At 39.8% G+C, this 26,965-nt stretch overlaps 3 pseudogenes; 2 read left to right on the top strand and 1 right to left on the bottom strand.

Annotated features, from left to right (window-relative positions):
- The first annotated feature begins 725 nt into the window (after positions 1-725).
- On the top strand, positions 726-10,518 carry LOC150068903 (olfactory receptor 7D4-like; annotated as a pseudogene).
- LOC150068904 (olfactory receptor 7D4-like) lies at positions 749-3,962 on the top strand (annotated as a pseudogene).
- Positions 10,519-14,598: 4,080 nt separating the features above from the next.
- On the bottom strand, positions 14,599-21,039 carry LOC150068905 (olfactory receptor 7G3-like; annotated as a pseudogene).
- Between the last annotated feature and the right edge of the window lie 5,926 nt (positions 21,040-26,965).

The raw sequence follows: 26,965 nt of genomic DNA on the forward strand, positions 1-26,965 counted from the left end.
CTATGTGGGAGGTTTAACAGGATCATATATTTTTTCTGGTCATGGGATTTGGTCTATGGGCCTGGGTGTTGTCCCTGAGCCCAGGGTATCTCCCTACCCCTGGAACAAAAGCACCACTTGCGATTTTCTGGTGATTAATTGGAGATAAGTGTCTCAAGGACTTTTTAGTGTCTGGGATTGGCTTTGAACTGAGATAAGAGGATCACTTTTAGAAGTTGCTCCTGAACAAAAATTACAAGATGCTATCTGAAAAAAAATAAAGCAGAAAGATCTAAGAGCATGTTTCCAGTACGAAAATGCTTTTCTTGTAAGAATGAGGCCCTGTGTCCAAACCCCAGCAATGGAAGAATGACTGACTGAATGAAGACAAGTAAGAAATGATAAGCGTTTAAAAGTTAGCAGAAATTTGAAAAGGGGAAAAATTAGATCTAATCTATTCCAAGGAATGGAAGAATCATGAATCTACTGTAAAAAATATATTATTGGTAATTCTTTCTCTAGTAATGGTAGAATTCCTTAGAGATTTGACCCTATAATAAGATAACCAATTTCACTAATGATAAGCTCTGGGCCTTGAGCCTTCAGGGTCATATAAGCTCACTTATCAGCCTTTTCTTCTATGCGTTCCCTTCCATGGCTCCTGTACAGTTGTTTCTACACCTACCAGAGTCCTCTCATGACTACATATCTCTGACATCATAAACACAGGCCTGGAATTCACAGGCCTAGAATGTTCTCTGGGCTATAAGCCTGGGCGGGTCTTTAGATAAACACTCCTTGGTGATGACCAGAAAGAGAAGACCTGAACCCAGTAAGTGTTCATAGATGAATTTTAGCAGGGGTGTTGAAAGTTCTATTTGTTTGTTTTGATGACAAATGTGAGTTTGGATAACCAGACTCACGAAAATCAATATGAATAGCTATAGATGGAGAACTGTCAACGTTAGGTTCTTAGTATTTGAAGAAACCAGAAACCTTGAAACTTGACCAAAATTCTTTTCCTCTCATTTCACCTCCTTAACCCTCCACAGCTTGCTCTTTCCTGGCTTTCTTTCTCTTTCCTTCCTTCCTTTCTTCCTGTTGTTCTTTCTCCATTCATACCATTCTTTCTCTCTTTCTTTTTTTTAATTGTGATTAATAGAAAGGTTACATTATATTCACCAAATAGAAGGTGCATAACTTCACAAACATTGATACCGTTTCTTATGACATGGTCCCCATTTCCCTCTTGCTGTTTCCTCCTTCTTTCTTTCCTCCCTTTCTTCCTTTCTTGCTCAATTTCTTTCTGTCTTTTTCTTTCTCTGCCAGTACTGGGAATTGAAGTCAAGGCTTCTCACTCCTAATTGTGTTTCTTAGTTGACTACTTGAACTACATTTCAAAAGCCACTTCTGGCTTTTGGCTGACTAATTGGAGATAAAAGTCTTACGGACTTTTCCGACTGGGCTGGCTTTGACCCTTGAGCTCCAGATCTTAGTGTTCTTAGTAGCTGGAATACAGGGCTGAGCCATCAGCTCTGGATGCAAGAATTTTTTTTTCTGGTTTTCTATGTCCATTGAATATCTCACTTGAAAGAGCAAATGGGTCCTTCACTATTGTCCTACTTACTGAGAGGATTTTGAAGAAGACAAAGAGGAGGAGGAAGAGGAGGAGGAGAAGGAGGAGGAGGAGGAGGAGGAGGAGGAGGAGGAGGAGGAGGAGGAGGAAGCAGTCAGCCCTAACTTCTGAATCATGATTAAGAGATCTTTGTGCCTCTCTGCCTTTGAAATCTCTTCTTCCACGTCCATATGAATTATTGTCTTGCTATGAAATCAATAATTTCACTGGGTCCTTTTATTGCCGGATGTCTTTTTTCACATTTCTCTTAGCATATGTTATATTGTGATATTTCATTGAGCTATTCAATTGTGATATTTTTATATATGAATATAATATTCCCTGATATCCAATCCATCCCTTCTTTCTCTCCTGCTTAGGCTCCTGCCCAACTTCCTGAAAAAAAAATGCAACAGGTTTAGTTTTTCTAATTTCCTACATGTGTATAGAAGGCTTCAACCATATTGAACCTCCCCCACAGATCCTCCCTTTTGGTCCCCTCACACACTCATAGGTACCCAGCTAAAAAGAGAATGTTTTATATTCCTCACGATCAATTTTAAAAATCATGTTTATATAGGCATACAAAGGAGTTTCTATTCAACAAGTCAGTTTATGACTACAATGCACTTTCATCAATGTTTCCCTTCCATCATTCTCCACATCTTACTTAACCCCACCCCTCCTCTCAAGCTACCTGATTCCATATATATATATATATATGGAATATATACAGAATAATATATATGTGTATGTATTATATATTTTATACAGTCATTGAATATTAGGATTATATTTGCCCTTGACCTCAGCCATCACTGAAACCTCGAATTCCAGATTCCTGGTATTTATTTTGTAAGACTGTAGTTCTTAGCTCTTCAGTGGAATCATACCAATTGAATTTTCCATGCATGTTCCATTGTACATAATATGCACATGACCTGAGGTATCTCCACATATACTTATAAATTAGATCTAACTTCCATACATAAGGAAGAATCTGTGTCCTTTGTCTCTCTGACTTACTTCACTTAGCATAATCTTTTCCAGGTCCATCCATTTCTTTGCAACTCTTCCTGGTGGATGAATTAAATTTCATTGTGTTATGTGTCTGAATATGTAATGTGTATATATAGGTAAATATATATAATATATGTATTTGTCTTTTATGATACTGTTATCTTATGTATTCTAGAACGTCTAACATCTGAACACCCTAAAATAGATGTGTACAAAACTATTCGGTTAGGAAAGCAGTCAAGGGTGAAAGGATTGAATTTGTCACACTGAAGACATATTTCTGAACATTTGGCCCCACAAGTGTGATTTTCATCTTGTGAACTTTGCATTTAAAGTAGGCAGAACCTTGTCTGCCTATCCATTTGTTTCCCTTTGCCAATTGATTGTTTTTCAATGAGTGTGTGGAAACAATGCAGAAACAAAACAATCTCACAAGTGTCTTAGAATTTCAGCTCCTGGGCCTCTCAGAGGATCCCGAACTCCAGCCCATCCTCTTTGAGCTCTTCCTGTCCACGTACCTGGTCACCGTGCTTGGAAATCTGCTCATCATCCTGGCCGTCACCTCTGACCCCCACCTCCACACCCCCATGTACTTCTTCCTCTCCAGCCTCTCCTTCCTGGACATCTGTTTTATCTCTACCACTGTCCCCAAGATGCTGGTGAACCTCCAAGAACAGAATAAAGACATCTCCTATCCAGAGTGCCTGACACAGATATATTTTTTAAGTATGTTTATTGGATTGGATAATTTTCTACTGACTGTGATGGCCTATGACCGCTTTGTGGCCATCTGTCACCCCCTGAATTACCCACTCATCATGAGCCCCTCTCTCTTGACCTCTTGCTTCTGCTATCTTGGATCATCATGATCTGGGTTTCTCTGATACATGTTTTGTTAATGAAGCAACTCAATTTCCCCACAGTCACCAAAATCCACCACTTCTTCTGTGAACTGGCCCAGGTTCTCAAGATGGCCAGCTCTGATACCCTTGTCAATAGCGTATTTATGTATGCGATGACTATCCTGCCAGGTATGTTTCCTCTCTCTGGCATAGTCTTCTCTTACTCTAAGATCATCTCCTCCTTATGGAGAATGGCTTCCTCTGTGGGTAAGCACAGAGCCTTTTCCACCTGTGGCTCTCACCTCTGCATGGTCTGCTTGTTCTATGGGACGGCATGTTGGGTGTATCTCAGTTCTGCCCTGAACAATTCCTCCTCCTATGGAAGCATGGTGGCCTCAGTGATGTACACAGTGGTCACTCCCATGCTGAACCCCTTCATCTACAGCCTAAGGAACCAGGATGTGAAAGGAGCCCTGGGGAGACTCCTCTGCAGAATGGTCTCTTGACATGGAGAGAAACGTGGGGTTTACAACTACTTAATCCATCGTGTCCCCAAGGCAAACGTGGATCTCAATGTATTGATTCTTTTTCATTCCTAACAAACATGTCCATTTTTAATATCTCCAGTGTATGTGTGTGTGTGCATGTGCCAGATCTGTGGCTTGAACACTGTCTTCTGAGCTTTTTTGCTCTATTACTCTACCAATTGAGGCCCAGCTCCACTTTCAGCTCTCAGTGGTAAACTGGACATAAGACTCTCATCGAGTTTCCAGCTAAGATGGCTTCAACCTTTGAACCTGAGGTCTCAGACTCTGGAGTAGCTAGAATTGCTGGCCCGAGACACCAGAGGCTATCTTGATTTTCTTTTTTAAAATATCCTGTGGTACTACTTGGATTTGAACTCAGCATTTCACCGTTGCTAGGAATAGGCACTATCATGTGAATAATGTCTCCAACTTTTGGTGTGTCTTGTCAATTATGTGTCTATCTGTATAATATATATTCATGTAGGCATAGTTTATTTTATTGAACCACAAGTCTTTCATTTTCCCTTACTTCCAAATGATTTGGAATTATAGAAGACTTGAAATTTATATTTATTTGTTTTTATTTTTGTTGAAAGATTGATAAGAATGACTTCAAGAAATTTTAATTTTTGATTGACAAAGTTTCAACTTAGCCCCCTCTTGACAGGCAAGTGCTTACTTAAACCTACAAGCTACATCTCCAAGCCTTTTATCTTTATCTTATTTAGAAAGAGTCCTACACTTTTCCCTCAGGCTGCCCCCCGGCCTTGAAACTCATAGATATACCTCCCATTTAGCTGTGAGTACAGGAGTATGTATCACTACTTTTAGCTTACTAATTGACATAGATTTTCACATAGATTTTTGCCCACGCTTGTTTTTCCCATGCTTGGCATGGAAGTTCAGTTTTCTCAATCTTCACCTCCTGAATATCTGAGATTGTAGAAATGAAATAATTTGTCATGTAAGTCTTCAATGCCTTAATTAATTCAAGCGAACATATCTTTTAGGGTCTGGGAAGGTGGCTTAGTGGTAGAGCGGTGAAACCCTGGGTTCAGTTCCTCAGTATCACATACACAGAGAAAGCTGGAAGTGATACCGTGGGTCAAGAGGTAGAATACTAGCCTTGAGCAAAAAGAAGCTCAGGGATAGTGCTCAGGCCCTGAGTTCAAGCCCCAAAGGCTGGTAATATATATGTCTTTTAGTCAAGAATCCTATGTATCTTATTTCATTTTATAGTCACTGAAGAACATGAACAAATGGGCGGGAAGTCCACACCTATTCCTTGTTACTGCATTTAGAGATGGTTGGAAATTGGTTCTTTCACTTCCATATGTGCCTGTCACCACTATTTTGGTGTAGATTGGACAGAACTTACTCAAATGGCATTTTTTTTCTGAAAGATTCATCCAATGACAAATGATAGAGTTGATTAGAGATATAAGTTTGAGTGAGGAGAATTCTACTTTGCATAGCTTTTTCCACTTTAAAAATGGCCTTGGAAAAAGTGTGCCAGTGGCTCATGCCTGTAATCTTAGCTACTCAGGCAGCTGAGATGTGAGATCAAATTTCAAAGCCTACCAGGGCAGTAAAGTCCATGAGACATTTTCTTTCTTGATATGGTTTTTAGGTGGTTATACAGAAGATTTGCTATTGGACTGAGCAGCTCTCAAACAATATCACCGTTTGAACATGCTCACCAACCCCTCCCAAACTACCTCTTTCCTCACTTTTCTTAATTTTAGCAATGTAATGGCTTTTTTGCCATTTGGCAAAGCAATTTAGGTTTTGTGGTACATACAATACATTCTTGACTGCATTCTACTCATTTCCTTCATTTATTCTTCTACCACACTCCTCTTGAACCCCTTGCAAGTATCCAGTTCCGGTTGGCCTTTGACTTAGTCTTTCTAAAGAATTATTTTATGAACTACATAGATTCTATTGTTCAGTTATTTATTTAGATCTGCTTAATGCCAGCCAGAATAATTACCTGTAGATTTATAGGCACATTCTACTTCCCGCTAATGAGGAAAACCATGCAACCTGTGTTTCTCTGGGTCTGTCTGGCTTATTCCACTGACCATAGACCTTTCCAAATCTTTCCATTTCCTTATGAATGGAATTCTTCAAGGTCATTCTTTCTTTTTTTTTTGCCAGTCCTGGGCTTGAGCTCAGGGCCTGAGCACTGTCCTTGGACTTTCTCAAGGCCAGAGCTCTACCACTTGAGCCTCAGCACCACTTCCGGCTTTTTTCTATGTATGTGGTACCGAGGAATCGAACCCGGGTCTTCATGCATGCTAGGCAAGCACTTTAACCACTAGGCCAAACTCCCGGCCTCAAGGTCATTCTTTCTAATGGATGAATAGAATTACTTTGTGTATATGTATGCCTCATGAAATTCTTATCTCCAATTAACCATGCGCGAGCACACACACACACACACACACACACACACACACACACACACACACACACGAAGCTGGAAGGGGGAAACCAAGATGGTTGAGTGGCAGAGGAGGGAAAGTGGGAGAAAAACATGAGAAGGAATATCAATGTTCTAGAAGTAATATAGCTGCTACCTGATGATTGCAACTGTGACGCCTCTAATGTAACTGTGACACCTCTAATGTAACTGTGATGCCTCTGTCTGTTACCCTGACAATAAAATACAAACAAAAGAAAAGCTGGATGTGGAGGTGAAGTTCCAGTGGTAGACCACAAGCCTTGAGTGAAAAATCTGAACAGCAGTGTCCAAGCACTGAGCTCCAGACCCAGAATTGGTGCACACACACAGATATTAACCCAGTGTTGATAATGTGAAATAATTATGAATTGTATGCCTGAGTTCCAGGTGAATGAATTTGAACATGTACTTGTCTCTGCAGGAGAAAAGCCAGTGACATGGAAGGGGAAAATCACACCTCACTGCCACAGTTCCTTCTCCTGGGCCTCTCAGATGACCCTGAACTCCAGTCCATGCTCTTCGGGCTCTTCCTGTCCATGTACCTGATCACCGTGTTTGGAAATCTGCTCATCATCCTGGCAGTCACCTCTGACCCCCACCTCCACACCCTCATTTACTTCTTCCTCTCCAATCTCTCTTTCACCGATGTCTGCTTCACCTGCACCACCCTCCTCAAGATTCTGGTGAACCTCCAGGCCCAGAGAAAGGACATCTCCTACCCAGAGTGCCTCACTCAGGTGTTTTTCTTCATAATGTTTTGTGGAATGGATAATTTCCTATTGATCATAAGGGCCTTTGATAGATTTGTGGCCATCTGTCACCCATTAAACTACCAGGTGATCATGAACCCTCACTTCTGTGGCCTGCTGGTTCTTGTGTCTTGCCTGGTCATGTTCTGTATCGCCATGGTCCGTATCCTCTCATGCTTCCCCTGACCTTCTCTGTGGGCACCGAGATCCCCTATTTCTTCTGTGAACTAGCACAGGTTTTCCAGGTGGTCAGCTCTGACACCCTGCTCAATACCATCTGCTTGTATCTGGCAGTTGCTTTATTTGTGGTCTTGCCTGCCACTGGGATCTGGTAATCTTACTGTCAGATCCTCTCCTCTTTTTTGTCATATTTTTTATTGTAATTAATAGAAGATTACATGATATTTGCCAGATAGAAGGTGCACTAATTCACATACATTGATACCCTTTCACATGTCTTGGTCCCCATTTCCCTCCCCCCACCCCCACCCCTCATCTTGTTTCTCCCCCCCCCCCCGTTTCCTATACAATTTCAAATAACCAAATACAAATATATCCAATACATCAGGTAACAAAGTGAGATACTGTAACAAAATGAGATAACCAAGGGACAGCAAAAGAGATGAGACATAGCATAGTACCTTAAAAACAACAATCATTCATTATATGGCTTATGTTTCTATATCCTAGAGATCCATTCATTTAAAGTCCTACTATATGGCCTTTTGTATCAAGGTTTTGCTCTATTGCTAATCTCTGCTAGGAGAGCCCAAGGTTTCTACTGATTATGACAAATGAGGGAAACCATTGAGGCTAAGTTCCTTTGAGTCTGGCTTACTTCACTTAATTTAATTTTTTTCTAAGACTTTCCATTTCCTAACAAATGGGGCGATGTTGTTTTTTCTGACAGCAGCACAGAATTCCATTGTGTACAAATACCACAACTTGTTGATCCACTCATCAACTGAGGGACATCTAGGTTGGTTCCATATTTTTGCTATGGTGAATAATGCTGCCATGAACATTGTTGTGCTAGTGGATTTAGTATGCCCTAATTTCTGGATGGTTGGGTAAATGCCAAGTAGTGGAATTGCTGGGTCATAGGGGATCTCTATGTTTAGCTTTTTGAGGCACTGACATACTGCTTTCCATAGTGGTTGAACGAGTTTGCACTCCCACCAACAGTGTAGTAGTGATCCCTCCTGGCCACATCCCCTCCAGCATCTGTTATTATTCGTTTTCCTGATCCTGGCCATTCTAACTGGAGTGAGGTGGAACCTTAGAGTTGTTTTGATTTGCATTTCTTTTATGACCAGAGATGTTGAGCATTTCTTCATGTGTCTATAGGCCATTTTTGTTTCTTCTTCAGAGAAGACTCTCTTTAAGTCTTTGGCCCATCTTTTAATGGGATGGTTGTTACTTTGGAGATTAGTTTTGGAGTGATTCAATTTTTTGAGTTGTTGATATATTTTAGATATGAGGCCTTTGTCTGTTGTATGGTTGGTGAAGATCTTCTCCCACTCTGTAGGCTTCCTAATTAATTTACTAGCTATGTCCTTTGCCATACAAAAGCTCTGCAGTTTAATGCAGTTCCACTTATCCAGCCTTTCTCTGATTTGTTGTGATTCTTGATCCTTATTAAGAAAGTTTCAACCTGTGCCAAGGAGGCCTAGTGTATCTCCTATGCCTTCTTGTAAAGTTTTCAGAGTGTCAACTTTTACCTCCAGGTCTTTGATCCATTTGGAGTTAATTCTAGTGCAAGGTGACAAAGAAGGATCCAACTTTAGTTTTCTGCAATTGCTTAACCAGTTCTGCCAGTACCACTTGTTGAAGAGGCTATCTTTCTTCCATTCTATTTTTTGGCTCCCTTGTCAAAGATTAGGTGGCCATAGGTCTGTGGTTTAATATCTGGGTCTTCAGTTCTATTCCAGTGGTCTTCAGGCCTGTTCTTGTGCCAGTAGCAACCTGTTTTGATGACTATAGCTCTGTAATACAGTGTAAAGTTTGGAATTGAAATTCCTCCTGCGCTGTTCTTTCTGCTAAGAAGTGTTTGTGCTAAAGGGGGTCTTTTATTATTCCATATGAAATTTTGGATTGCCTCTTCTATTTCTTTAAAGAATGACATTGGGATATTGTTGGGTATTGCGTTGAATTTGTAGATAGCCCTTGGAAGATTGTCATTTTCACGATGTTGATTCTTCCAATCCAGGAGCATGGGAGGTTTTTCCATTTCCTCAGTTCTGCTTTAGTTTCGTTTTTCAGGGTTTTAAAGTTTTCATCAAAAAGGTCCTTTACATTCTTAGTTAAGGTAATTCCTAGGTACTTTATTTTCTTTGAGGCTATTGCAAAAAGAAGATGTCCTGTCGCTCGCACTTCTTGTGCAGCAAGAAAGAACACACGACACACAGGTTACAGCTAAAGCAGGATCCTTTATTCTTCTCTCTCTTCCTTTCCTCTTCTCCTCCCCCTCCTTCCTCTCTCCAGGCCGCTATATACAGGCAGTGGGCCAATCAACTCATGCCAGCTCACCCAGGCCCTCCAATCACTGTTTCACACGCTCCAGTCATGCACCCTGCATGCATCTGGCCATGCAGAGACCAGGCTTCCGCTAACAATGGCAGCACTCCCCAAAATGGATGCTGGCCTTCATCTGCTCATGCAGGGGATATCCCTGAGTCACGCAGCCACCAGCACCGCAGGCGGCCCCACAGTGAAAGGGGACGCGTGCCTCCAGGTCCCGCCACCGCGCGGGAGGGGCCGGGCTCCCCACAATGACCTCTACCGCTAGCAAGCACAAGGCCTTGTCCATCTGTGGCTCTATCTCTGTGTGGTCTCCTTGTTCTATGGGAGAGCCCTTGGGTTGTATCTCAGCTCCGCTGTGTCCTATTCTCCCCACAGATGCATGGTGGCTTCAGTGATGTACACAGCAGTCAGCCCCCTGCTGAGCCCGTTCATCTACAGCCTGAGGAACCAGGATGTGGAAAGGGCCCTGGGGAGACTGCTAAGACTTGTCACCTTTCTTTCCTGGATCCCTGACCTCACAATGAAATGGAAATTGTGGCCCTTAAAGCACATTTTGTGAATTTCTGTACACTGTTTTTCTATAAGAAAAAGATTGTGTGGCAATCATGGTGCCCTTTTAGTTTGGAAAGTTCATTGCATGAGGTTGTCCCTCAGCCAAAGATCATGATACTCTATAAATATGACAAGAAAACATCATCTAACTGTCACTTTCAAATATTTGTTTCACTATATAAAAATGTGGAATTATTATACTTTGACTCTTTCATGAATTGCTAAATTATTTGTGAACTCTTAATCTTCTGGACTCTCATTAACTCTTATTATTCTTGTAAAATAAACTTCTTATTTGTTATTTATGAAGTATGTCATTTATGATGATGTTTCCACACTTGATGGTATTTTTTAATGGGCACAAAAACATGAGAAGGGGTATCAATGTGTGTGAAATAATGCACCTTCTATCTGGTGAATATAGTTGTAACCCATTAATTACAGTTAAAAAACATGTTGAGCTCTATAAACAGATGAGTATTATTTAGTAGTATAGAAAAATATCATTTTTGTCATTTGTGGAAAAAAGCAGGTTGAACTGTGGACTATTAGATGAAGAAATACAGGTCAAGAAAGAGAAATATACTATGTCTTTCTTCCTATGGGGGAAAACTCCAGATATATAGAAAAGTGAAACTCATTATTTTTTCAGTTAATGAAAAAATGTTGTCTATCTTCCATATTGAATAATATTTGGAAGGCAGTTAAATCTCTTTATCTGCAGACATTTCTCTAGAGACTTAACCATAAACCAATGATACTTGGATTTTTGTCTCTTCTAGAACTATGTATTACTAAATGAGATTTATCGTTATTTTTAAATCAAACAAAAAGGAGTTAAATTACTTGGAACAAAATAAATCTATTATTTTCAATGGCCGTCTAAACTGACTTAAATTTGGCTGCAATTTTTTTCCATACTTCAATTTTCTTGGTACCATAGAGAACTATTATATTTGGAGAATGGATAAACAATTGAATAATTTATTTAGCAAGGAATTTTGATAATGCAACTATTAACACACTAGACACATTAAACACATCCCTGTTGACCATCCTTTGTAACTGATTTAAAACCACAACTGTCCTGAGGACAGATTTCACAGAGAGTTTCTATTACAGTTACCAGAGACCGGCGATGTCTTCATAGAAAAAAAATATTCAATAGATAAAAAAGAAAAGGAGAAAAAATAAGTGAGTTATAGTGAGTTATAGAATTTACTTCAGACACAGAAGAAATGGGAACAAATTTTTATGTAGTATTTAGGTGTGAAGTCCCTATCCTTAGGGAAAAAAGATCCAATTGCACAAAATGTACTAATCCCCACCCTCCCCCCCTGCTATTTATTTGGTTTCCTCCATCATCCACTGGAACCTAGACAATCTTTCCCCACAAATTATGTTCTGCAGAGCCTTTTAAGCTTCTTCACTCTTTCTTACACATTGCCATTTTCCTTTGTATTTTCTGTTGTTAGTGGCCTATATTGATTGCCATATGCTTTTGTTCTTGTTAACAATCCCTATAATTTTGTAGCAAAAAAATTACATGGCCAAGTGGTGGTGGTTCATACCTGCAACTGTAGCTATTCAGGAAGCTGAGGCCTGAGGAACACAGTTTGAAGCCAGACTAGATAAGAAGTCAATAGGCTTCTTACTTCTAGTTAACCAACAAATAACCATGAGTGGAACTGTGGCTCAAGTGGTAGAGCACTAGCCTTGAATGAAAAAGTTCAGGGATAATACCTAAGTAGTCCCTGAGTTCAAGATCAGGGTTGATAATGTGAAATAACAGTTGAGTTCAAGTGAATGAGTTGTACTAAAAAAAAAAAAGGACAAACTTGTATTATTATACAATTAGTTTTGTCAGGACAAAATTGCAACCTATTCGTGTGTGTGTGTGTGTGTGTGTGTGTGTGTGTGTGTGAATATATCTGCCAGCGCTTATGTTTAAACTCAGGGCCTGGGCAATATGCCATATCTCTTTTGTCTCTAGGCTAATTCTCTACCACTGAAGTCCCACTTACAGGTTTTTGGTGGTTATTTGGAGATAAGAGTTTCACAGACTTTCCTGCCTCAGCTGGCTTTGAACCTCGATTCCCAGATCTCTGAATAGCTAGAATTACAGTCTTGAGCCACCAGTGCCCAAACTTCAATCCTCTAGGATCCCTCTTAGCATATGACAGGATTCATGTGAGTCACTCATAAGAGAAAAACATGAGAGCTACACAAAATCTCAGATCCACACAAGATCCCAGCTTCTCCAGTGGGAGAGGAACACCCAGGCTGAGTGCCAGAAGTTTTATTGTAGGGGTAGAGATTCAGTCCTTCTTGGCCCTTATCCTCGTAGTCCCCATCACACCATCTTTTCAAATCCCTCTGGAGTACAGCTCCCCTTCAGTCAACCAACTGCAAATTCTGTTCTCTGCTCTTAGAATGCCTCTGGGTGCTAGGAGAGATTGCAGGTGACCCATCTCAGAGCCCAAGCATTGCTAGTGTATAGGACCATCTCCCATTCCCTTTCTCACCCATTTGAAAGGCCAAGTGTCTTTGGTCAATTTCATTGATTTCTATTCAACAGGCATTAAGACTCTTGACTTGCTTGAATCACTGTGATTGTAAGCACACAGCTCACAAACATGCATTTGTTTCTTATTTAACCTTGAATGTTCTATATCAATCAGGCCTAATAGCAGTTTTTAGGGTAGCAGTTCTATAAATGTGAATAGTAGCTTTTTTATTTGTTTTTTTTTGTCTCATATATTTTTTATTGTATTTAATAGAAGGGTTCCATTATATTTGCCAGGTAGAAGGTGCATTAATTCACATACATTGATACCCTTTCTCATGTCTTGGTCCCCATTTCCCTCCCTGCCACCCCCATCCCTCATCTTGTTTTCCCCCTTCCCTATCCAATTACAAATAGCCAAATGCAAATATATCCAGTACATCAGATAACAAAGTGAGATACTGTAACAATATGAGATAACCAAGGGACAGCAAAAGAGATGAGAGATAATATAGTACATTAAGGACAACAATCACTCATTATATGGGTGTTGTTTCTATAGCCTAGAGTTTCTTTCATTTAGCATCATACCATATGGCCTTATGTATCTAGGTTTTGCTCTATTGCAAATCTCTGCTACGAGAGCCCAAGGGTTTCTACTGATTATGACAAATGAGGGAAATCACTCTCACTAGTCAATTGCTTCTTCAAAAACAGCCCTCTTTATTCTACATGGAGCTTGTTTGTTTCTTGCAAAATCTTTTTTTTGCCAGTCCAGGGCCTTGAGTTCAGGGCCTGAGCATTGTCTTTGGGCTTTCTCAAGGTTAGAGCTCTACCACTTGAGCCACAGCATGACTTCTGGCTTTTTTATATACATATATGATACCAATGAAATGAACCCAGGTCTTTGTGCATGCTAGGAAAGCATTCTAACACTAGGCCAAACTACCAGCTGTGTAAAATCTAATCTCTTACATATACGATCGCTTCCTTTCTGAATCTGCATGATTTAGCTCATGATGTATCTCTAGGCTTATCCATTGTCCTGAATAATGACATGATTTCCTGTTGTTTTGTGTGTGTCTTGTCAAGTATGCATCTATCTGTATAATACATCATATATGTATACAACACTCATTTATTTGTGCAGACTTTCATTTTTTAATACTTTAAGATGGTTTGGGGTTTATAGAATTCTTGAAATTTGTATTTTGGATTGACTGGGGTTTAAACCCTTAGCCCCATCATTGTTAGGTAAATGCTTAAGTATCCAAGGCACATCTCCAAGCCTTTTGACTTATTCACGGAGGGTCTTACACTTCCTCCAGGCAGGCCTCACAACATGAACCTCCTAGGTATACCTCTCCTCTTGAACTGTGATTATGGGAACATATATAACCACGTTCAGCTTATTAATCGACAATGGGTTCATTTTATTTATGTTTGTTTTTTACCATGAACAGCCTGAAATTTCTATTTTCCCTATCTCTATTTCCTGAATATCTGAGATAGCATACACGAGCTAATATCCAAAGTAAGATTTCAATATTTTATTTGATTCAATCAGAAATATATTTTATCTGTGAATTCTGGTAATGTAATTCAGTCTGTAATCACTGAAGAACCTATACAAATTACCAGAAGCCCAATGCCTATTCCTTGTGACTGATTTTAGAGATAGTTGGGGATTGGGTCCTTTCTCCTATCTGTGTCTGTCATTGTTTTGGTTCAGGTTGGAAAGAATTCACCCGAATGGGCTTTTTCTGTAATATTCATCTGTTGAGAAATAATACAGTTGGTCAAAAGATGAGGAGAATTCTATCTCAGATTAGATGCCCAGTGTAAGAGAACATGGTGAACAAATAAACTTGCAAGTGAGATACTGGTCACTCCCATCTGTAATCCTAGCTTCTCAGGATCTGAAAGCAGGATAACAGGTAGAATTACCAGTTGGTGAGACTCTTATCTCCACATATCCACCAAAAGAGGCAGAAGTAGAGCTGTGGCTCAAGTGGTAGAGCCCTAACTTGGAGGAAAAAAGGCTCAGGAATGGAATTGAGTTCAAAGCACCAAACAGACACAAATACAGGTGCATATGCACACACACACACACACACACACACACACACACACACACAGAGCCACTTAATTTTTTTATTGTAATTAGTAAAAGGGTTACATGATATTTGCCAGATAGAAGGTGCATTAATTCACATACATTGATACCCTTTCACATGTCTTGGTACCCGTTTCCCTCCCCCCCCACACCCCACACCCGTCTTGGTTTTCCCCCCTTCCCTATCAAGTTTCAATATCCAAATACAAATGAATTCAATATATCAGATAACAAAGTGAGATACTATACCAATATGAGATAACCAAGGGACAGCAAAGGAGATGAGAGACAACATAGTACATTAAGGACAACAATCATTCATTATATGGACAGAGCCACTTTAATAATGTAAGTCAGACATATTTATAACAAATTCCCTGAGAGTTTTTCTCCTGAATTTTAAAAATATTTTCTCATGTCTGAAAGACTTCTTTTGTCAACTCATGTGTGTCTGGATAGCAATGGTTTTCTTCCACGTCATTGATTTTATTCCATCTCTCATTCCTTGTCCTCATTTGCTAAGGATCTATGGAAGAGTGCTGTGAATACTCCTATGTATCTCATGTATACCTTGTGTCTTACTCCTCTCAGAAATCCTAGGGATTTTTTTGTAGTGAGGAGACTCTATAGGTGGAGAAGTTCCTCTTTGGATTGAAATAGATTGATGATATCTGTGGGTATTGTTCCTGAACACTGGTATTTATCCAAATTCATTAAGATTGCAGCTGATAGTGGTCTTTGATCTCAGGGCCTCACACTTCTTAGGCAACTATTCTAAAATTAGAGACATTCCAAATCTTTTGTTTTTTTTTTCCTCTAGCTTATTTTTCAGGAGGATCCTGTGTTGGAGTCATTTAAAGCACAGAGGGAAGGAATTTACATATGGAAAGATGATGCAATTAGCCATAAAAGGAATAATTATTTCTCTATGCTCCACTCAAAATCAGGTGTCATTCTTGCATTATTTTTGTCCAATTAATTTGTGTGGAATCATGTCAATATATTTATGGCACTTTCTTATTGATTCTTATATATTCCATGGAAAAATTTTCAGTTTTCTGTCATATTAGTATTTCTATATCTTTTTGTTCTGTCTTACTAGATATTCATGGGCCTTACTAATACACTTTCTATAGCAGACTTGAAGTTTGAACTCAAGTCCAAGGTACTTTTTCTGAGCTTCTTATGCTCAAGGCTAGTGCACCACCACTTGAGCCAGCCACATCCCCAACTTCTGGCTGTTTTTGATGAGATTAATTGTAGATAAGAGTCTCATGGGCTAGGAATGCGGCCTAGTTGTAGAGTGCTTGCCGAGCACACACAGAGCCCAGGGTTTGATTCCTCAGTACCACATACACAGAAAAAGCTGGAAGTGATGATATGACTCAAGGAGTAGATCACTAGCCTTCAGAAACTTCAGTGCCTAGTCCCTGAGTTCAATCCCCAGTCTGGAAAAAAAAAGAGCCTCATGAACTTTCCTGTTTGGTCTGCCTTTGAACCACAATTCTCAGTCTCATAAATGACTATGACCACATGTAGGAGCCACCAGCATCTAGCCTATTAATGAACATACATTTATGTAAACACATATGTATTTGGTTCACATATAGCAGAAAGAATTATTGGCTCTAATAGACCTCCCAAATTTTTCTGGTCATTCCATTAGTCCAGAAAGCTTCTACAGTAGAATTATTCATTCCAATTAAGCAGAAGTAGCAACCTCTAGCCATTTCCAAGGTATTCAACAGTTATTCAAGTATACCAAGTTTCTTCTTGTATTCATTTTGGAATTCCGATAAATTTAATGTTTTAACCCAATGGTTAGATCCTCCTAAGATATATCTCTAGCTCTATCTTTGTCTCTCTCTCTCTCTCTATCTACCTATCTACTTATTTGAAGAAATAAATGAGATGAAAATAAAAGGAAAGTCTACATCTAATGCTAGAAAGAACTAAGAACCTGATTGAAAAGAGATATTATGAAATATAACACATGCATTGATATATGTACAGTGTCATAAGGTAGAAACACACACACATAAAACTCTGATCGAATGGAACTATGACAAGAGAAAAATATGGATAAACAAGGAAAAAAGGATTGTGATTAGATATACATTATATTTGGAGATTCAAAATTTATTTTCTATAATTATAAATATTATTATTAAGTACTAAAGGGGGCTATAATATGCAAGTCAGGTTATGAGTAAAATGCTTCTTGGTCATTGTCACTGCTTCCATTGCTCTCCTCCACCACCTCAACCCCCTTTCTCAATTTAAATATTCAATTTCAGGGCCTATGCACTGTCTGTGGGCTTTCTCAAGGTTAGCACTGCATCACTTCAGTCACAGCACCACTTCCAGCTTTTTCTGTGTATGTGGTTCTGAGGAATCAAACCCAGGGCTTTGTGAATGCTAGGCAAGCACTCTACCACTAGGCCATGCTTCCAGCTCCTCTACTCAAGAATTTCTTTCTGCATATTCTTGATTTTGCTTAGGAGAGAGCAGAGGCATAGTGATCATGCCAATCCCCTGAGAATCCTCAGGAGACCTCTCTTGATGTCCGTGTTCCTCAGACTGTAGATGAAGGGGTTTAGCAGGGGTGTGACCACGGTGTACATCACTGCCACCACAGCCACCATTCTGTGGGACTGAGAGATGGCTGAAGCAAGGTAGACTCCGGTGACGGTGCCGAAAAACAAGCCAACCACTGATAGGTGAGATCCGCAGCTGGAGAAAGCTTTGTACTTCCCCGCTCTTGAGGGGATTTTCATAATGGAGGAAATGATGCGTGTGTAAGAATAAAAGATCCCCGAGGCTGGGACACCTCCAAACACAACACTCACCACTAGATCAGTATGGAGTCACTGGAGATGTCAGAACAGGCAAGAGTGAGAAGTTGAGAAGCCTCACAGAAGAAATGGGGGATCTTCACCTCTGTGCAGAAGGTCAGATGGGACACCATGGAGCAGTGCATCTGGGCATCCAGGAGGCTGAAAAACAATGTCACCAGAACCAACCCTCCACAGAGACGAGGGTGCATGATGACTTGGTAGTGCAATGGGTGACAGATGGCCACCAGGCGGTCATAGGCCATCACACCAAGGAGCAGACACTCCAGACCTCCAAATAGGTAAGAGAAGAACACCTGAGTCAGGCAGCCAGCATAGCTGATAAATTTGCTGTGTGTCTGGAGGTTGGTCAGCATCTGGGGAACGATACTGTTGCTGAAACCAATGTCAGCCAAGGAGAGGATGGAGAGGAAGAAGTACATGGGGGTGTGGAGGTGAGGGTCAGAGCCCACGGCCAGGATGATGAGCAAGTTTCCCAGCATGGTGACCAGGTAAAGTGTCAAGAATAACACCAGTAATAAGGACTGGAGTTCAGGATCCTGTGAGAGTCCGAGGAGGAGAAATTCCCAGACACAGGTGAAGTTGTCTGCCTCCCTGTGAATGGGACACCTGGCGAAAGAGAGAGAATTAGTCTTTGGATACAAAAATGTTAGTTTTAAAGCAAACCAAGGAAGAGGGGAAACAAGATGTTTGGGAGGGGGTGGGGAGGGAAATGGGAAGACAAACAAAAGACAGGGTATCAATGTGTGAGAAGTAATGCACCTTCTGTCTGGTGAATGTAACTGTAACCTTTCTATGCATTACCACAATAATAAAAAAATAAAATGAAAAAAATGCAAATCAAGGGGAATAAGTGTCCTTGTGGACTGCACATTCAAATAAGTTCAGGAATATTCCTCAGCTGAGCTCTTTAATTAAACTCATTGGAGTCTCTGAAAGCCACTTGTTCTGTACAAACCCAATATGTGGTTGGTTGGTTCAAGAGCTTTGGAGACTCAAGGTAATTTTTGAGATCATACATCCTGATCTCAGTTTCTTCTTTTTGAAGGAAAAAAAATGGGAAAAAGGAATATCCTTCTCTCCCTAAGGAAAAAGTAATCTAACTAAAAGGGCACTATGAATTTTTCAAATATAGGTTATTTTATTCATGTTGAATATTCCTGCTAATGATAAGAATATAAATCCTGCCTGGCTCAGGTGGCTTATATGTATAATCTGAAGATCCAAAATTATAAGTGTTAAGATTTCAGTTCAAAGTGAACCTGGGAAGTAAAGTCTCTGGGCTTCTTATTCCCAATTAAAGCAAAAAGTTGGAAGTGGAGCTGTCACTTAAGTGATATTGTTATTGCCTGGAGTGAAAAAGTTCACTTATAGGGTCCAGGGTATATAAAAATAGATACATATATAGGAGGAAAATCAATCATTTTTCAATTGGTCAGGGCCTGGTGGTAGAAGGCACATTGTCTGGACCTCTGATTACAAGGACATTTTCAGAATTCAGTAGCACGTTTTATGACCCTGACCGTGGTTGATGGTTTACTTTATCCAGTCTTTATATAGCTGGTTTTATGGAGATAAAGGACCCTACTCAAATGTTGTGTGTTTGAGGGTCAAATATTCTTTTTAGTTTTTTTGTTTTAACATAACTAAAAATATATCTATTGTACATCTCCTTTGGATAATGAGTTTTTGTTAAATGAACCAAAATCACAAGACAACACCAACAATAATAACAATTCTGAACTACCATGCACTATTATTGACACGTTTAAATAGTATTTTGTGCTGATGGTCAGTAAGTGCAGAATTTGTATGTGTGTGTGTGTGTGTGTGTGTGTGTGTGTGTATGTGTGTGTGTGTATGTGTGTATTTGTGTGTGTGCTTGCTTGCTCATGTACCAGGAACTTGAACCTAGTGCCTGGAGGCTGTCCCTCAGGTCTTTCACTCAGGGATGGAACTCTACTACTTGGGTGGCAAATGGGAAATAACAGTCAGCTTGATTTTTCCTGGATGAGCTATCTTCAAACTATGATACCCCACCCAAGAGTGTAGGATTACTGACATAAGCCATGGGCACTCAGCAAGTGCAGAATTATTTTATCATCGCTTCACTATCTCAAAGAAATATATCAGGTTGTGTTTGCCAAACAGGTATTTGCTACTGTTTATCTGGATATGTTTCCCTCATCAGTGGCATTCCTCCATTAGGTGTCATAAGAAACTGATATCTAGAACCACAGCAGAGTTTGAAGCTGCAACTCTACCAACTTATATTAATTCAAAGCTTTCTAACCTGTTGGGATCTGAGGATCGTGGCTCCAAGTCAGCATGGGCAGAAAAGTCCCTGTGAGACTTTTATCTTCTATCAACCATTCAAAACCCAGAAATGGAGTTGTGGCTCGAAGTGCCAAAGTGCTAGCCTTGAGCACAAAGATCTCTGGAATAGCACCCAGGTCCTGATATAAAACCTGATAACCAATAAAAATTATTTTAACTTCATCTTTTCTCATAAAATAGATGGAATGTCCCCCAAATTCAGACTCTTGATGAAAACTCAGACTTTCAACTCTCCTAACAACAGAAACATAAGTAGGGAAATATTTTAAATAATATTGTGACAATTTGGTCATCAATAAAATAGGTATAATGTCACCTTAAATGTGATTATATTTAAAAAATTAAATACGATGTGTTCTATTGTTTCTTTTTTATTTTTGTTTCCTTGTATTTGAATTTGTTTAGTTCTTGGACTTGAACTGAAAGCCTAGGCACGGTCTCTCAATTTTTTCCAACTGAAGGCTGTCCCTTTAACCACTTGAGCCACAGCTCCACTTCCAGGTTTTTGGTGGTTAATTGGAGATAACAGTGTCACATACTTTCCTATTCAGGCTAGCTTTGAACTGTGAACTTCAGATCTCAGCTTCTTGAGTAGGTAGGAAGAAAAGCATGGGCCACCTGAACTAACCATTCTTAGAGATTTATTTTGTGGGAGCCATAATCTTCCCCAAAGTATTAGATTGTCATAAACTAGATCATGTGCAAGGAAAGAAAAATTACCTATGAGAGGAATTCTACCCTCACAATCTAAAGACTTTAAATTTCCTGGGCTTCTGAACTCAACTTTGCATTCTGGATCCTTTGCTTCTGGCTCACCCACCTGCCATGACTGAAGAGGTTATGAGGAAATACACCTGTTGTCCTCCTCCCTCCTAGCCCTGTAACTCACTGAGATGCCCTGGGCTTCTGTTGGAACGTGAACAGTGCGTCTCCATCCTCTCCCTTTCCCATCCTTGGTGTGTCAGCAAGGTTGAGGTTTGGTCAGCACAGCCGCTAGGCAGGAGGAGTCATGTGTGGACCCCTAGAACCACAGAGTGACTGAACGGAGATCACAGGACTGCCGACTCCCCAGATAGGAGCAATGGCCTGAGTAGGTAGATAGAGAAACAGGACTGATCGTTTATAAATCTAGCACCTTGAGATCTCAATGCACAAAGCTCTGCATTCACTAAATTGCTCCTTGTTATTTCCAGTCTCTGAGGACATGATGATTGTAATGGATGATGAAAGAAGAAATTGTCTTTGAAAATAATCAGGCCCTTGCGATTCTCAGGAGAAATCTGTTTGCCAGTGATCTTACGGCAATACCTAAAATTTATTATGTATTAATATCTCAACAATAGATTTTGATAGTGCAACTATTATTCCTATCAGGTAATTTGAGGGGAAATTAGGAATTCTAGAGCAAATATCCTGCGGCATTTCTATTTTCTTCAATATTTGTATTTAATAGGAACTTTTTGGTAGCTAAGGTCAGACTAGGGTTTGCATTTACTGGAGATGACTAGGGTGTATTTTTCCTCATTTAAATGATGGCCAAAGTCAAATGTTTGTTTTTGTCATTGAAATATGATGGGCAGCCTGCCACGTCTGGCTCATGCCTCTAATCATTGCTAACTCAGGAGGCTGAAATTTGAGGACCATAGTTTTGAAGCAACCTCAGGAAGAAAAGCCCATGATATTCCTATGTCCCCTACACCAACAAAGAGCTAAAAGTATGTGAGACTGTATTCGGGCACAATCAGTGGGATGCCCTTGAAGTTTGATGTGGTGTAGATAAACCTGAATGACAAGATAGGCATGAAAATTATGGCAAAATCTCAACATATATGAGGATCTAAACAGTACACACCTCATAAAAAATGCCACAGGCACCATCAGAAAATGCTGGCAGGAACATCATGTACGTAATAATTAAATAGCAGGGAACTTCCAGTTTCTTGTATGACTTTAAGAATATTCTTGTAGGTACTGTCAGATATAGTAAAAGAAAAAGGCAGCAATAGAAACAAGGACAGGAACCACATGATCAACTCAATAAGTGCAGAAAATACATCTGATAAAATTCAACATCCTTTTATGAAAAATGCTCTGGGGAAACTAGAAATCCACGGAACATTCCTCACTATAATACAGACTGCTATGACAATGTTACTGTCAGCATTACACTTAATTGTGAAAATCAGGAAAGAGAGGAAGAAGTAAAAAGGTGGTCAAACAACAAGGAATCACTCCAGCTTATTCTAACCTAATAGAGGTATGGTTTCCTAACAACACCTCCCTGAAAGATTGACAACCATAGATATAAAAACAAGCTGAAAAACAAACAAAAACAATCAACCCGAGAGTCACAGGAACTGAATATACTCATAATTTCTACACATAAGGATAGAAAATCACAAAAAAGCTCTACCACATCCTGCCCCATCTCATGCCAGCAATTCGAGAAAGTGGCCTAGTGGCTGCCTTGATCTCTAAAACCCACCAACCACTGCACTGCAGCATTATGATGCTGGAAACTCCCACACCAGACCCAGAGAGAGTAAAGAGAGGCAGAGGCCAGTCCAGAAGTATCAGGACACCCAGACCTAGAGAACTCTCAATGTTCCAGTGGTCAACCTACAGTGAATGTGCACTAACTGCAAGCGTCCAAGCACTTTAGAGCCATGGGAGCTAACTGGTGAGGGGAGCCCTCCACTGGAATGGCAAGTGAATGGATTGGCCTAGTGAGCAGGCAAAAGGAACAGTCCAGCAATGTGTCAAGGAGTGGCCTGGTACTGGGCGTGATTCAGCGCATGTCCATCTCAGAGAATATATATAAGCTATCCTGTCTCCACCACATAACTGACTGAACTTCCTCCAGCTCTTCCTCCTCCTCCTCCTCCTCCTCCTGCTCCTCTTCCTCCTCCGCCGCTGCCTCTTCTTCTTCTTCTTCTTCTTCTTCTTCTTCTTCTTCTTCTTCTTCTTCTTCTTCTTCTTCTTCTCCTTTTTCTTCTTCTTTGTCCTTGTCCTTGTCCTCCTCCTCTTCTTTTTCTTCTTCTACCTATTCCTCCTCTTCTTCTCATTATTTGTTGCATTTTATTGTAAGGATAATGTATAAAGGGGTTACAGCTACATCCATCAGATAATGGGTACATTACTTCTCAAACCTTGACTCCCTTTCTCATGTTTTTGTGCACAAGTTCCACATCTTCTTGATCCATTCATCTGGATTGGTTCCATATTTTAGTTGTGGTGAATGATGCTACAGTGAACATCATTGTGCTAATGGCTTTAGTATGTCCTTGTTTCTGGACATTTGGGTAAATGCCAAGAAGTGGAATTGCTGGGTCATAGGGGAGTTCTATGTTTAGTCTTTTGAGCAATCGCCATACTGCTTTCCAGAATGATTGAACGAGTTGAGACTCCCACCAACAGTGTAGTAGTGATCCCTCTTGGCTACATCTCTGCCAGCATCTGTTGTTATTAGATTTCTTGATCATGGCCGTTCTAACTGGAGTGAGGTGGAATCTTAGAGTTGTTTTGATTTGCATTTCTTTTATGGCCAGAGATGTCCAGCATTTCTTCATATGTCTATAGGCCATTCTTATTTCCTCTTTAGAGAAGTGTCTATTTAAGTCTTTGGCCCATCTTTTACTGGGATGGTTGTTTCTTTGAAGATTTGTTTTGGAGAGATTTATTTTTTGAACATTGATATATTTTACATATGAGGTGTTTCTCTGTTGTATTATTAGTGAAGGTCTTCCACTCTGTGGGCTTTCCATTTAACTTTCTACCTATGTCCAGTATGTCTAGCATACAGAAATTCTGCAGATAAATGCAGTCTCATTTGTCTAATATGTTGTTTCTGAGCATTTATTTCCTCTTCTTCTTCTTCTTCTTCTTCTTCTTCTTCTTCTTCTTCTTCTTCTTCTTCTTCTTCTTCTTCGTGGTCGTTTTCGTCGTTGTCATTGTCATCGTCTTCTTCATCTTCTTCGTCTTCTTCATCTCTTCTTCTCAGAAATGAACCCACAATCAAGTAGGCACCTAATTTTTGATAAACACAGAATGGATGAAAGATAGTCTATTCACAAATGGTGCTGGGCAGAACTGGCAATACATCTGTAGAGAACTGAAGGATAGATCCTCATATACCATCCCTCAACAGAATAAATTCCGAATGGGTGAAATACCTCAATGTAAGGCCAGATTCCATGAAAATATTTCAGGCAGGGATAGTGGAAACATCAGGTCTCCTTGGCACAGGTCAACATTTTCTAAGTGGAGATCCAGAAAACCACAACAAATCCAAGAAAGACTAGACTAATGGGATTGCACGAAACTGACGGGTTTCTGCACAGCAACATAGTTAGCAAGATAAGTGGAAAGCCACAAAATGGGAGAAAAATTTACTAGCTATCACTGGATATGGACCTCTTAACTAAAATATACTCAGAGCTAAAAAAAACCCACATCCCAAAAGCAAATCCTCTTAAAAAGCCCAAATATTAAATGAGCTAAAGACTTAAAGGTAGACATAATAGGAGAAGAAGTAAGAATGGCCAATAGACACATGAAGAGATGTTCAACATCTTGGGCCAAAAAAAGAAAAATGCAAATCCAATGACACTGATATTTCATGTCACCCCAGTTAAAATGGCCATTATAAAGAAAACTTCAATAACCAATGCTGGTGGGGATATGTTACAATGGGATCACTACTACACTATTGGTAGGAGTATAAACTCATTCAACCAACCTGGAAAGCAGTATGAAGATTCCTCAAAAGACTATACATATAGTTTTCCTATGATCCAGCAATTCTACTTCTGGACATTTATTCAAGAGACACAAACAAGTTCTACCTAAAGCTATGAGAACAGGCCAAGCATGGGGGCTCTCGCTTGTAATCTTAGCTACTCAGGAGCCTGAGATCTGAAGATAAAGGATCAAAGCCAGCCCAGGCACTAAAGGACCTGAGACTCTTATCTCCAATTAACCTCTAGAAAATGGGAAGTGGAGATTGGCTCTAGGGTGGGGTGGTAGCCTTGAGCACAAGAGCTCAGGGACAGCACCCAGGCCTAGTTCAAGCCCCATGACCAACAAAATAAATAAATAAATAAAGACATAAATAAATAAAGTTACCAGAACAACCAAGTTCATTACAGCACTGATTACCATTAACCAAGTTATGAAATCAACACAGATGCCCCTCAGTAAAGGACTGGATAAAGAAAATATGATATGAATGAATGTAATTCTATGCTTCCATTAGAAAGAATGACATTGCCTCTTTCATGAGGAAAAGAGGAAATGAAAAGACTTGGGGAAAAAGTGTATTCAGCAGAGTAAGTCAGACCCGAATAAACTTAGCATGCATAGATTCCCTTATTTGCAATAATTAGAATGTGCTTATACATCTACAAGTAAACCTAATGGACAATAAAAGACAAACATTAGACTACACATGATAAATTACGCAGCATTCTAAACATTCATACATGAGACCAAAGGAGGATATTCTTAGGAAGGGATCACAAGGGCTCAATTGCTATGTGCATATGATAATACAAAATGAGGCCTATCAAAATAAACTCCAAGAAAAAGGAAAAAGAACCTTCTTGCTTCACGTGTGTGTGAGTGTGTGTGTGTGTGTGTGTGTGTGTGTATGTGTGTTTGTGTTGGATATCTGGGGCTGGAACTCAGGGCCTGGGCACTGTGACCATCTATTCGCTTAAGGCTAGAATTTTACCACCCGAGCCAGAGTATCATTTCTGGCTTTTCCTACTCATGTGGTTCTGAGGAATTGAACCCAGGGCTACATTCATACTAGACAAGCACTCTACCAGTAAGCCACATTCCCAGCCCTGCTGCTCATTTTTTAACTTCTGTTTTTTCCTTTTGTTGCTTTTCTTTTTGCTTTTATATTGTAATATATAGAGGGGTTACAGTGACATTAGCCAGACAATAGGTACATTACTTCTCACACACTGATACTCCTCATGTTTTTGTTCCTATTTCCCTCCCCCAACTCCCTCCCAACCATCTGTTTCCCCCCTTCCCTGTCCTATTTCAAATAATCAAATAAACATATATACAATATAGCAAGTAACAAAGTCAGATACAGTAACATGAGATTAACCAAATGGTAATTTTGTTGCTTTTCTTCTTATTATTATTTCTGTACCTTTTGCTTTGTATATAAATTTATGTGATTTCCGGAGGGATTGGGGAAGCATAGAAATGGCTAGACAAATGATAAACCAATTAAGCAGAGCTACTGATTAGACCTTGTTGAAAATGTTCTATACAACTTGTGGGGGAAGAGTTTGGGAGGAATAAATGAAAACAAGGGAAGAGGAGCTGCTGTTCAAGAAGAACATGTACTAAGTATTTGACTTATGTAACTGTATTCTTCTGTACATCACCTTTACAACAAAAATTTTAAAAACCACATTTTTCTTTCCTCCATAGTAATTAGGATGACAAGTAATTCTCTATCTTCAGTGATTCCTGTGGAGACTTTTAGCATTAAACAATGATACCTGCATTTTTGGCTCTTCTAGAAATAATTATTCCTTAATGAGATTTCATGTGATTTTTTTTTTTGGCCAGTTGTAGGGCTTGAGCTCAGGGCCTGAGCATGGTCCTTCGGCTTTCTCAAGGCTTCTGCTCTGCCACTTAAGCCACAACACCACTTCTGGCTTTCTGTCTGTGTATGTGACAGGGGAAATGGAACCTGGGTTTTCATACATGCTAGGCCAGCACCCTACCAGCAGGCCAAACTCTTGTTCCCTTCATGTGATTTTTAAATCAAGCAAAATAAAAGAAGAATTACATGCCCATGGGAACAAATAAAATAGCTCCTACTGTGGTACTAATTGACATAAATTTGGCA

Source organism: Megascapheus bottae, chromosome 1 (assembly GCF_031878675.1).
Source record: "Megascapheus bottae isolate mThoBot1 chromosome 1, mThoBot2.hap1, whole genome shotgun sequence".
Classification (NCBI taxonomy): domain Eukaryota; kingdom Metazoa; phylum Chordata; class Mammalia; order Rodentia; family Geomyidae; genus Megascapheus; species Megascapheus bottae.